This window comes from Nyctereutes procyonoides, unplaced genomic scaffold (genome assembly GCF_905146905.1).
Source record: "Nyctereutes procyonoides isolate TBG_1078 unplaced genomic scaffold, NYPRO_anot_genome, whole genome shotgun sequence".
Lineage (NCBI taxonomy): Eukaryota > Metazoa > Chordata > Mammalia > Carnivora > Canidae > Nyctereutes > Nyctereutes procyonoides.
Window position 1 is genome coordinate 46,296,095 of NW_026575051.1, and position 14,866 is coordinate 46,310,960.

The window sequence follows — 14,866 nt, forward strand, 5'->3', positions numbered from 1 at the left end:
AGTCATCCGAATTCAACCTTGATTGTACTACAAAGCTGTGGTCATCAAGACAGTGTGGTACTGGCACAAAAACAGACACAGAGATCAATGGAACAGAATAGAGAACCCAGAAATGGGCCCTCAAGTCTATGGTCAACTGACATATATGTGACAAAGCAGGAAAGACTATCCACAGGAAAAAAGACAGTCTCCTCAATAAATGGTGCTGGGAAAATCGGACAGCCATGTGCAGAAGAATGAAACTAGACCATTCTCTTACACAATACACAAAGAAAAACTCAAAATGGATGAAAGATCTAAATGTGAGACAAGAATCCATCAAAATCCTAGAGGAGACCATAGGTAACACCCTTTTTGAACTTGGCTACAGTAACTTCTTGCAAGATACATCTATGAAGGCAAGAGAAACAAAAGCAAAAATGAACTATTGGGACTTCAAGATAAGAAGCTTCTGCACAAAAAAAAAAAAAAAAGCAGTTAACAAAACTAAAAGACAACCTACAGAATGGGAGAAGATATTTGCAAATGACCTATCAGATAAAGGGCTAGTATCCAAGATCTATAAAGAACTTATTAAACTCAACACCAAAGAAACAAACAATCCAATCATGAAATGGGCAAAAGACATGAAGAGAAATCTCACAGAGGAAGACAGACGTGGCCAACAAGCACATGAGAAAATGCTCCGCATCACTTGACATCAGGGAAATACAAATCAAAACCACAATGAGATACCACCTCACACCAGTGAGAATGGGGAAAAGTAACAAGGCAGGACACCACAAATGTTGGAGAGGATGTGGAGAAAAGGGAATCCTCTTACACTGTTGGTGGGAATGTGAACTGGTGCAGCCACTCTGGAAAACTGTGTGGAGGTTCCTCAAAGAGTTAAAAATAGACCTGCCCTCCAACCCAGCAATTGCACTGCTGGGGATTTACCCCAAAGATATAGATGATGCAGTGAAACGCCAGGACACCTGCACCCCGATGTTTAGAGCAGCAATGTCCACAATAGCCAGACTGTGGAAGGAGCTTCGGTGTCCATGGAATGATGAATGGATAAAGAAGATGTGGTTTATGTATACAATGGAATATTACTCAGCCATTAGAAATGACAAATACCCACCATTTGCTTGAACGTGGATGGACCTGGAGGGTTTTATGCTTAGTGAAATAAGTCAATTGGAGAAGGACAAACATTATATGGTCTCATTCATTTGGGGGATATAAAAAATAGTGAAAGGGAATAAAGGGGAAAGGAGATGAGTGGGAAATATCAGAGAGGGAGACAGAACATGAGAGACTCCTAACTCTGGAAAACAAACAAGGGGTTTCCAGGAAAGGGAGGTGGGCAGGGGATTGGGGTGGCTGGGTGATGGGCACTGAGGGGGGCACTTGACGGGATGAGCACTGGGTGATATGGTATATGTTGGAAAATTGAACTCTAATTTTTTAAAAAAGAATTCAACCTTGATATTTTAAAGAGCAGTGTATGTAAAGAATCATGTTCATCATTATGGCAAGCAGAGAAGGACAAGAGGCAGAGTCTCCTTTCAGTGTTCACAAACTCGAGTGGAGGCAGATGTGACACAATAAGGACATGAAGGAAGAGGCGAGGAAGGGAACTTCGGGCAGATGGAAAAGTGGTTATTGCAGGCTGAATCCACCTCTAGAGTGAGGACAGTAGGATCATAGTTTGAGAGATGCTTTTATACTGTCTCAAAGATAAAGGAATGAGTACTCCTTTGCTATAAAACAGAAGCAACCTACTTCACAGAGTAAGTTTTAAGTGTGTAGAGAATGCTTGAAAAGTGCCTAGCCTGGGGGCACCTGGATGGCTCAGTCAGTTAAGTGTCCAACTTTTGATTTCAGTTCAGGTCATGATCTCAGGGTTGTGAGATCAAGCCTTGTGCTGAGCTCTGTGCTGGGCATGGAGTCTACTTAGGATTCTCTCCCTCCCTCTCCCTTTACCCCTCCCCACCCCCCAAAAAAGAAAAGTTCCTTGCCTGATACCTACCACATATTAGGTACTTGATAAAAAATATTTTTTCCCACTAATTATTGGTTTTATAAAAGTAATTGATGCATTTGGATGAAATGGAAAAGGACTGAAAGCCCCATAGCTCATCATCTGACCAGGTCATCCCAGTATCTAGAACATGCTCAGCACTAATAAACAAGCTCTGGTTCCAGCCCTGGTTCTGCCATTATCTTGGCATGTGATCTTGGGAAAACTCTAAAATTCTGGTATCTTACCACTCAAATGAGATAGTTAGATTAAATTATTCTCAATATTCTTTCAACTCCAAACTTTGATTCCAAGAAAGTTACTTTCTTCTTATTTTTTGTTAAATAACTGTTATTTAAAGATATTCAACAGTCCAACTCTTCAAAGGTAATTCGTATTAAAGTTTGGTAGGTAAACATTTTGAAATTTTCTAAAATGTAATTTGCAGTCTTATATACACCATGAAATTCATGATGCAAATAAGATTCAGCAAATTATATCTTTTTCTTTATACATTCTCATATCTAATCCTTTTTTTTTTTTTGACAGAATAGTATTCAGTTGTTTGGATCTTTCTATCTCTCTTTCTTGACCCCCTACCTCCCACACGTAGAAATTCAGGTTATTTCCAACTTATTGCCATTACAAAGAATGTTGGACATCTTTACATATATACTTGAACATATTAATTGTTTAAATAGGTGAAATTTCTCAATATTGAGGTGGTTGGTAAAATGCTTATAAACATTTAACAGATTTATTAGATATCAAATATTCCTCCATAAAGTTGTGCCAATTGTGTTCCCATTAACACAGAATCCCCTAAAAATTCCAATTCCCTACACTCTCATGATCAGTGGCTATTTTCAGTGTGATAACATTTTTGCCTATATGTAAGCACTAAATGTCTTTTTGCTGTTTTAATTGGAATATTTGAATTATTAGTGAAGTGGGACTTTTATATGAGTTATCTGCATTTCTTTTTCAGTGAACTATTTATATATTTGATTAATCTTTCAATTAAGGTATATCTTTTTTCTTGTTAGTAGAACCTTAAAAATATGTTATGCTTTATACATACAAGAATTTCCTCTCAGTATGACACTTATATTTCAATTTTATTTATAGTATTTCTTGCCATCCAGATACTTTCACTATTTTTGCAACCACTTCTGTTAAACATTTTCACTCTGAGTTTTTAAATAACATTTATAGTATCCTTCCCCAAACTAGAATTAGAAAAAAATATTTTGTCTATTGTTATACTTTTTCTAACAATAGACAAAAACACTTTGTCTATTGTTAAATTTTATTTTTTTATGTTTTGACACGTATTCTACCAGGAATTTATTTATCTATAAGATTTGAATATAACCCTGTTTATATTCTCAAATGAAGAGCCAATTAGTTTAGCTTACTTTATTGAATAAACCATCTTGTTTTCCTTGATTCAAGATATCACCTGCATCACATATTAAGTTCTAATATTTATTTGAGTTTCTTTCTGGGCCCTGTTTTTGTGAACAGCTGTTAGATTGTAGAATAAATATGTGCCTACACTCATGGAGTGGTGAGCTGCAATTATACAGCTTTGTACAAGGATATTGGCAAAAAGGGTTTTGAGATGTTCAAACTGAATGTGAGTAGGAATACGTGCATGAATTTATGTGTGGCTGGTGGCTCCTGAAGGATGTTCTGTGTGCCCTTGTACCAGTTTTGTGAGGGATAGAAGATGCGGAAGAGTGAGCTCAGCCACGAACATGACATCATCTAGAGAACTGCAGCTGAGGGGGTAGGGCATATGTCAGTGAAGAGTCCAACCAAGTTCATCCCCACTCTCTCAGTCCCTCCTCTGTGAGGGTCTCACCTCCACTCATAGCTGTCAAACTTACATGACTGATTACCATCCCAGCTGGGGCAAATCCCTGCCTCCAGAACCAAATCTTGCCTTTTATGCAATCACAGGGATTCAGGGGAGAAAATTCAGTCACTAGAACTTGGCACCCATTTGCTGTAGCATCAGAAGACAGACCAAAATGAGATTAGGTGTGGCTAAAACATAGTAGAAGATGAAAACCATAGTTTAGAAAAGAACTCTGAAATCCCTCCTGTTGTCAGAAAATTCTCCCTTCATAGGAATTTCAGACGGCACATTGCTTCCTTTGGACAATATATCCCACATTTTAAGTCCTGGGGGAAACATGTAGATGAATGATTTATCCTTATATGTAATGTAAATCTAAGTTAAGTTAAAGAAATCCTTACTTAAAAAATTTATTTGTATTCTCCTTCAAGCTGTTGCACTTGACTTAAGGATCCAACCAAAACTAAATACATGACAAATTGATTTAACATTGTTAAAATAGCTACAAGAGATGCATTCAATGTAATAAAAAGGAAATGACGCTGCTGACATATCCATTAACCCAACTACTCAAAAATTTAGAGCACACCAGTGAGAACATACTAATCTAATCAATAGACATTTAGAGAATTGTATTCTAATTTTTCAAGAAGTTATTCAAGAATAACATCTTTCATTCTAATAATTTAAAAAAATTCTTTTAAATTTTAAAAGTTTTAGCTCTGAGTAGCTCTGGATTTATAATGATATTTGTATGTGGTATAGAATTTGCATATCTGTGAAAATGAATTAGTTCCTTGAACTTCAGTGACCTAACCAAATCCTCCTTTTGTAAACTGCCGACATGCTGGGGGGCCATTTTTAGTTTCTCTCCAGAGAAATTCCTTAGAGTATTTATTTGTGTTTAATCAGATATAGCAACAAGGATTTGGGGCCAGGGGAGGGATCTTAGGAATGTATAGTTATGTTTTATATAGGGTTACAGTGAGTGAATTGCAACTGTACTTGATCATATTTTAAATAACTATATATTACATCCTGTCTTGAGACCTAAAAATTACAGCAGTCTCCATTTGGGTCAGTTTGGGAAAATGCTCTTGGATAAATTTTCATACTTTATCTGTATTTCCAAAATACAAAATGCAATAAAAATGCCATAAAAATGTTAACAAATTTTAGCCATGGACTTCTGAAAACAAGAAAGGTGTGTTTCTGATGGCAATGTCCTGGCATAGTGCCTAGCATCCAGCCAATGCTGGAAGCTGAGCAGATAAAACATGTCCTTATTTGAGATCTGAATCCTCAGGGTTTAGTCTGTATTTCTCTCCTGCCACCTCACACCCTAGAAGGACTTGAATTTTTTTTTGTGAAGTATGACTCTCCTTTTAATATTGTCCTGTTTTTTTTCTTCTTCCCTTGGTCTTCACTTTTTTTTTCCTGGGATTGTTGGACAGAATTTGCCTTTTCCTGAACTTGTCATTCTTCAGAATATGTAGGAAGACACATCCTTTTGGCTACCATCTGTACATAGCTAAATACACAAATCATGACTCAGTAACTCCACAGAGTAAGTGGGTACAAGATATATGGGTAATTCACTACTTGGACATCTCCATTGTAGCCAGTAGAAAACACAATTCAGGACATGTCCCTAATTGGCATCATGGAAAAAAGCCCTGTCTACTTAAATTTCACCATACCAAAATAGATTGTAATGGAACTCAAACATAAGTTTTGGGGTTTATTTTCTAGAGTTTTCCTTGATATAGAATGCTAGATTGTATATTTCTATTCCACTTATTATCTCACTGTATATGTATAAGGTGATGGTTTTGTTAGTAGATTATCTACATGGACTCTACATTTCTACATAGTGTTGAGACTCTAGAGAGTTCTAGTTATCAGATGAAAAAGTCAGTACTCCCCTTTTCCTCAGTTTACAGACATACTACAACAAATAGCGAGAAAGCTATTGACTGAACACTTCTGAAGACCCAGGGAGATGGCTATTTTCTACCACATAACTTGCACTAACTCTCAATTCACAAGATATAATTCAAAAAGTTTTTCAGGTTCCAGCAATTTTTTGGATATTCCCCAGAAGGCTACTTTGTTAGTATTATGAATTGGGAATGTGATAAAGAACAAATGGAAAACACTTGTCTTTGTCCTGTGGTTATACAGCCATTGCCCCCTATTTCAACTGCAGACAAGCTCTGTGGTATCACCAGACAGGATCCTCACTGTCCCTGGTACACACTCTCTAATGTCATCTTCAGCCTTTACCTGTTAGAACTATTATCTAACTTGCACTATTCTTTAGGACCTTCTGGATCATTACTGATGGTTTTCCCTATGTGTTCTTCTGGGTCCTTCCTTGTCTTTATGTTTTGGAGCTTATTTTTTCCAGTTGTCTCCTTAAATGGTTAACATTTATTGAGTACTATGTGGCAGGCACTATTATAATTTAATTCTTTTTATTTCTACAGTGACCCTAGAAATGAGGAAGTATTACTACCCCATTTTGTATATGAAAAATCTGAGGAAAAGAGAAGTTAGAATTCTAACCTAGCAGTCTAGTGCCAGAGTCTGGTGCCAAAGTCATTGCCTTAACAACAATGCTATACTGCTTCTTTAAAACTTATCTTCTAAAAATATTAATTTCCACTTGCCAGTTTAGCTTTATGAGTCAAGCGCCACATTGGAGGCACATTTGCTTGAAATTGGTAAATGCCAACAGGTGAAGGATGCTATTGTAAGTTATGACAATGTCAGTCATTTTCAACTACAGAAAAATTTCCCTAGAAGATACCATTTGAATCTGATACTGAAGCAATTGTGTTGTCTGTTCTCAATGAAGACAGAATTCTCTGTTAAAAGGTACATTATTAACCAAAACGCTTATTGGTTAAATCTTAATCACAGATTTAAATAAAAACTGTCCATTGAACTTAATACAGTGCCTGATATATAATTAGTCCAGCAATAAATATTGTTAAATGAATGCCAAAAAATAAAAAGAGTAAATCTTAAAGAAATACAACCCCTCAGGCATGGTTTAAATACTTTTTCTCATTGAAAAGAAACCCTCATGCACTGTTGGTGGGAATGCAAACTGGTGTAGCTACTGTGGAAAACAGTGTGGAGGTTCCTTAAAAAGTTAAAAAAAAGTTATGATCCAGTAATCACATTACCTGATATTTACCCAAAGAACACAAAAACACTAATTCAAAGGGATACATGCACCCCTTTGTTTATAGCAGAATTATTTACAATAGCCAAATTTTGGAAGTATCCTAAGTGTCCTTCAATAGATGAATGGATAAAGAAGGTGTGGTGTATATATACAATGGAACATTATTGAGCCATAAAAAGAATGAAATCTTGCCATTTGCACAACATTGAGGGAGCTAGAAAGTATAATGATGAGTAACATAAATCAGTCAGAGAAAGGCAAATACTGTATGACTTCCTTCATATCTGGAATTTAAGGAACAAAACAAATGAACAAAGGAAGAAAGAGAGAAAACAAAAAATAGACTCTTATCTATAAAGAACAAACTGCTGGTTACCAGAGAGGAGGTGGCAGAGGGATGGATAAAATAGGTGATGGGGATTAAGAGTACACTTAACCATGATGAACACCAGGTGTTGTATGGAAGTGCTGAATCACCGTATTGTACACCTGAAACTAATATAACACTGTTAACTACAGCAAAATTAAAACAAAAAACTTAATAAAAAGTACATTATCTCATTGGACTCCAACATTATCAACTGTTGAGGTTTCTAAATCCATTTACTCTTTCTCTGTACACATATGAATGCAAATTTGCCACTTTTACCTAGGACTTTGCCTACTCACGGCTTCCAACTGGTCACTTGCTACTTGCTCATTCTGGCATTTTGAAAAATTTGGTTACAAATGATGTTAAAGAATATGCCTTTACCCTTGGCTTAGATAAATATTGTCTTCTTAACGCCAATTATTTCTCAATGAGAGCTTTCTCTTTTAACTGGTACTTCTATGTTTCTTGTTTAAAGAGCAAATATTCTAGTTTTTTATGCAATTAAAAATTGGTGATTGGAGTTTAACCAATCACCTCCATGGATGATGGGAAAGTTTTGTAAAGTACAATCCCACATGCCACACTTCCACATGATATATTTCTCCACAGACTATTTTTTTCCTCTCTGAATGTTACTTTCTTTTGGAAAAGCTATCCATATGTCTTTCTTTCCAAATATAGTGTTTCAGGATATTAGCAAATTTCTTTTGTATAGAATATAAATATTTCTCATAGAGGTCCTAGGTGATGACCAATAGTTTGTTTATTAAATCTGAGAATTTAGGAAAACCAATATTGGTTTTACTTCTCTGGGATACATTTGATAAAATAGATGTCCTAGGTGATGACCAATAGTTTGTTTATTAAATCTGAGAATTTAGGAAAACCAATATTGGTTTTACTTCTCTGGGATACATTTGATAACATAGAGGTCCTAGGTGATGACCAATAGTTTGTTTATTGAATCTGAGAATTTAGGAAAACCAATATTGGTTTTACTTCTCTGGGATACATTTGATAAAATAACCATTTTAATTATGTGATGGTTCCCATGTGTCCACGTGCTTATCATAAGAAAATAGTTTTGTCTTGTACTTTTTATGTTTTCCCAACAATACTTCACACAAGAGTTAGTGCACAGCTGGAATCCAATAAATACTTACAAATTAACTGAACAGATTTATTTTTAGTAGATTTAAATCACTATGCAATAGACTCTTATATTCCTGACAAATAGTGGACTATATTACCTTATTTATATTACTAAATAACACCACATCAAGTTTAAAATAAAAACTAAGTTTTTTTAGATCTGCTATGAACACCTGGAGTATTTTTGATGTTCTTATGTGTTTTTGAATGCATTAAAAAATACATGTAGATATAACCAATTGAGTTTACCTTTTTTTCAACTGAATTCCATGACAGATGTATTAACTGTAAATTCATTTTTTATAAGCTTTCTTCTATTTTCACAAACACGTTTTTAGTAATAAAGGTAATTCATGGATACAGTAACAAATTTCAAACAGCAAAGGAGGCATGATATATAAAATATAACATTCTTCCTTTTATTGATTCCCTGTGACAGCCGCTCTGCTCCACCTCCACAGATAGAATCTTCATTAACCTTTTCTTCTGACTTGGTGTTTCTTATTGCTGTCATTATACTTCTGTTTCTATTATTTTATTTTTTTATTTTTTTTTAAATTTTTTAAATTTATTTATGATAGTCACAGAGAGAGAGAGAGAGAGAGAGAGAGAGAGAGGCAGAGACACAGGCAGAGGTAGAAGCAGGCTGCATGCACCGGGAGCCCGACGTGGGATTCGATCCCGGGTCTCCAGGATCGCGCCCTGGGCCAAAGGCAGGCGCCAAACTGCTGTGCCACCCAGGGATCCCTATACTTCTGTTTCTGAATTTATAAACTTTAGACATTATCTATTTATCTGCAATGAAACTTGAAGAAGTTGTCACATTAATTTTCCTTTCACCTTTCTTTCTCAGTCAACCTCTCAAATATTTTTAGATATACATTATCTTTACATTTCTAGGGTTCATAATACAGTAATCTATCTCTATATATGCCACCTCTTTTTATGTCTATATTCTCTCACATAAATCTAAGTCTTCTGTGCTTTGCCAACAGGATAACTTAAAAAATGAAACCCCAAATGGCATGTATAATATAAACATGGAAACATCATTCTTTGCAGAATTAAATATTATGGCAGAAGCCATAAATGAGAATTCTATATCAATAAAACTTTACCATTCACAGGAGAATCTTCCAAGAATTAAGGCCTAATGAATATTCTTTAAGTTTAATGCCATTTTCCTTCTCTATTCTGGATCACATATCAGTATTTCGTATATCCCACACTACTCTCATCCTGAGGTTCTTGTTTTGTTTGATTGTGCTACTTTCTTGACTAATTTTGAAAGTAAACTAAATTCTTACTTGTCTGGAAATGTGTTTGAAAATCTGTGATATAAAAATTTTAGATTCAAAATCTTTTACCTTAAGAACTTCAAAAATTTGCTCAATTTTCCTTGGCATTCCCTGTTAGTGATGAGAAATCTCAAGTTGATCTGGTTCTATTCTCTCACAAGTAATCAGTTTTTCTCTCTCTGCTCTCAGGATTTTTAAAAATAATCCTCGGAGTTATAAATCATCAATGGGATATATCTATAAAGGACTATTTTTCAATGTTTTTGGCATTTGATAGACTCAAGACTGAAGACAGAGACATGTTCTTCTTTTATCTCTTTGATTATGTCCCTTTATCTTTTGTTACTCAGGAATCCTATTTCTCAGACTTTTTGTTCTAGGTGTTCCATCATCCATATTACTAGATTATAGTTTACCAGATAAGTAATCAGGTGTGTGCATTTAATAATTTATTCTGTCAAATGAGTATGCCTTAATTCGATAATTATATACATATTTTTCAAGACTCCTTTTTTTTCTTCATTGCCTTCCCACACACACTTTTTATAAAGCAATGTGTTTTTATAAATATAACAGCCTTTTGAATTTTCCAGAAAAATAGAATTTTTAAGAAGTTCACTTTTGGTACCTGAATTACCTTTGGTTTCCCCAAGGGCAGTTGTTCTGTTTGTTCACCTTAGAGCTTTTTTCTCATGCTAATAATTTCCTGTAAAAGTCTGGAGATCTTTGGTGATTAAATCATGTTGAATAAAGAAAGTTTGTTGCTTGGTATGAATGGCTGGAAAGGATTTTTTTCCAGGGACTGGAAAATCCACTTTTTCTTTTTTTTTTTTTTAAGGATTTTATTTTTTTATTCATAAGAGAGAGAGAGAGAGAGAGAGGCAGAGGGAGAAGGCCGCATGCAGGGAGCCCGATGAGGGACTTGATCCCAGGACTCCAGGATCACGCCCTGGGCTGAAGGCAGGTGCTAAACCACTGAGCCACCAGGAATCCCCAAATCCACTTTTTCCTAATGGCTCCTTCTTATGACTAGATGGGCTCACCATAGGCTTTGTGTGATGGCACAGGGCATTTCGATGAGCAGGTTTTCTTCAAGGCTAAATAATGGACAATAGGAAGGCCATCTATGATCCCCATAGTTGCCAAAGTTGGTGGAGGGAACCGAATTCTAGTAGCAGAGTGCTTTATTATTTCATTCTTGGGTGCAGTTACTTATTCCTTTCTTTCCTCCCTCCCTTTTTTCCTCCTTCTTTATCTTTTCTCTTTTTGAAGTTTGGACTTAATTCACTGTTATGCTTTTTCACTTGCCACAAAACCTCTGATGTCTTGTACTATAATTTTCTCTGCTGTGATTTCTCCCTCAATCCTATACCACTTGAAATGTGTCAAAATGTCTCAGTCCATTGATGGTACTTCTGTTTTACAGTGTTATTTTGGGTTTATCCTTTTTAGAAATATGTCCTCCTACAAAAGCAAAAATTACTATTGGGACTTCATCAAAATAAAAAGCTTCTGTACAGCAAAGGAAACAATTAACAAAACTAAAAGGCAACATATGGTGGGAGAGGATATTTGCAAATGACATATCTGATAAAGGGTTAGTATCCAAATCTATAAAGAGCTTATTGAAGCTCAACAGCCAAAAAACAATAATCCAGTTAAGAAATGGGCAGAAGACATGAATAGATACTTTTCCAAAGAAGACATCCAGATGGCTAACAGACATATGAAAAATGCTCACCATCACCCATCATCGGGAAATACAAATCAAAACCATGATGAGATACCATCTCACACCTGTCAGAATGGCTAACACAAAAAACAACAGGGTTGACAAGGATGCAGAGAAAGGGAAACCTTCTGGCACTGTTGGTGGAAATGCAAACTGGTGCAGCCACTCTGGAAAGCAGTTTGGAGATTCCTCAGAAAGTTAAAAATAGAACTACCCTATGATCCAGCGATTGCACTACTAGGTATTTACCCAAAGGATAGAAAAATACAGATTCAAAGTGGTATGTGCACCCCGATGTCTATAACAGCAGTATCTATAATAGCCAAACTATGAAAAGAGCCTAAGTGTTCATAGACTGATGAATGGATAAAGAAGATGTGTTCTATATATACAATCAAATATCATTCAGCCATCACAACAACATGAATAGATCTAGGGTGTACTATGCTAAGTTCAGTAAGTCAGAGAAAGATGAATACCATACAATCTCACTTGGGTGGAATTTAAGAAAGAAAACAGATGAACATATTTGAAGAGGGAAAATTTAAAAAAGGATAAAGGTAAACAAGCCATAAATATCTCTTAATGATAGAGAATAAACTGAGGGTTAATGGAGGGAGGTGGGTGAGGAATGGGCAAGATGGGTGATGGGTATTAAAAAGGGCACTTGTCGGGATGCCTGGGTAGCTCAGCAGTTCAGCGCCTCCCTTTGGTCCAGGGCATGATCCTGGGGTCCCAGGATCAAGTCCCACATCAGGCTTCCTTGCGTGGAGCCTGCTTCTCCCTCTGCCTGTGTCTCTGCCTCTCTCTGTGTGTCCCTCATGAATAAATAAATAAACTGTTTTTTAAAAAGGCACTTGTGATGAGCACTGGGTGTTGTATGTAAGTGATGAATCACTGGATTTTACTCCAGAATCCAATATTGCACTGTATGTTAACTAAAAAATTTTGAGTTAAAAAGATATATATCCTCCTGTCATTTCAGTGGAATTTGGAGTGAGGGATACAAGGGGGGAGAAGAGGATAAACTGGTATTTTGAGCAGGGAGCCTGGAGATCATTTAGAAAGGTATACCATTTTGTGTTGAAGTAAATGAACTAAGTTCATAATATACCTTATCTTTGGCTTTCACTCAGATGTAGGCTTTTCCAAAGTCCCACTTTCCCTCCAAAGAGCATTTTAAAAACTAGTTTTAACAAATATAATGATTGTTAAGCATTTCCAACAACCATTTATAAATTAATATTTTAATATTGGAAGGCAAATTAAAAGCACTAAAGATGAGATAAACTTTCATGATAATTTCTACTATTCTTGTAATAAGTTACATTTGACATTTTTTGGCTTAGATTATAGTAGTACCTTCTAAAGAAAAGCCCCATTTTCTACACCAGCCAAAGTACAAAGAAAAACTAACTCCCTGAATGACAATATGATCAGTGCTATTTATTAGGATCCTAATAGCTTCCTTAATTAGGTCACAACACCTGACACTTTCTGTATCATGTTTCCCTTTACAAGAGGTAATGTTTACTCCTCTAAAGCTTCTGATCTTGCACTCACTCCAATAATTGGCTTTGTGTATCATTTCTTTTTCTTTTTTTGTATATTTTTTACTGGAGTTCAATTTGTCAACATATAGCATAACAGCCAGTGCCCATCCCATCTAGTGCCCTCCTCAGTGCAGTCATCCCATCCCCCTGCCCACCTCCCTTTCCACCACCCCTTGTTCGTTTCACAGAGTTAGGTGTCTCTCAAGTTCTGTCATCCTCACTGATATTTTCACCCATTATCTCTCCTTTCCCCTTTATTCCCTTTCACTAATTTTTATATTTCCCAAATGAATGAGACCATATGATGATTGTTCTTCTCCGATTGACTTACTTCACTCAGCATAATACCCTCCAGTTCCATCCACGTCGAAGCAAATGGTGGGTATTTGTCGTTTCTAATGGCTGAATAATATTCCATTGTATACATAGACCACATCTTCTTTATCCATTCATCTTTCCATGGACACCGAGGCTCCTTCCACAGTTTGGCTATTGTAGACATTGCTGCTATAAACATCGGGGTGTAGGTGTACTGCCATTTCACTGCATCTGTATCTTTGGGGTAAATCCCCAGCTGTGCAATTTCTGGGTCATAGAGTAGTTCTATTTTTAACTCGTTGGACTATGCGGGGTCTTTTCTGATTACACACAACTCTTAAGCTTATTTGTTCCAACTCTGTGAAGAAAGTCCATGGTATTTTGATAGGGATTGCACTGAACATGTTAATTGCACGTCTATGTTAATTGGTAGCATAGATATTTTCACAATATTAATTCTCCCAATCCATGACCATGGAATATTTTCTCTCTTTGTGTCTTCCTCATTTTGTTTCAGAAATGTTCTGTAGTTTTTAGGGTATAGATCCTTTACCTCTTTGGTTAGGTTTATTCCTAGGTATCTTATGCTTTTGGGTGCAATTGTAAATGGGATTGACTCCTTAATTTCTCTTTCTTCAGTCCCATTGTTAGTGTATAGGAATGCCACTGATTTCTGGGCATTGATTTTGTATCCTGCCACACTGACGAATTGCTATATGAGTTCTAGCAATCTTGGGGTGGAGTCTTTTGCATTTTCTATGTACAGTATCATGTCATCCACAAGAGGGAGAGTTTGACTTCTTCTTTGCCAATTTGAATGCCTTTTATTTCTTTTTATGCCTGATTGCTGAGGCTAGGACTTCTAGTACTATGTTGAATAGCAGTGGTGAGAGTGGACATCCCTGTCTTGTTCTTGATCTTAGGGGAAAGGCTCCCAGTGTTTCCCCACTGAGAATGATATTTGCTGTGGGCTTTTCATAGATGGCTTTTAAGATGCTGAGGAATGTTCCCTCTATCCCTACACTCTGAAGAGTTTTGATCAGGAATGGATGCTGTATTTTGTCAAATGCTTTCTCTGCATCTATTGAGAAGATCATATGGTTCTTGTTTTTTCTCTTGCTGATATGATCAATCACATTGATTGCTTTACGAGTGTTGAACCAGCCTTGCATCCTGGGGATAAATCCCACTTGGTCATGGTGAATAATCTTCTTAATGTACTGTTGGATCCTATTGGCTAGTATCTTGTTGAGAATTTTTGCATCTGTGTTGATCAGGGATATTGGCCTATAATTCTTCTTTTTGGTGGGGTCTTTGTCTGGTTTTGGAATTAGGGTGATGCTGGCCTCATAGAACAAGTTTGGAAGTACTC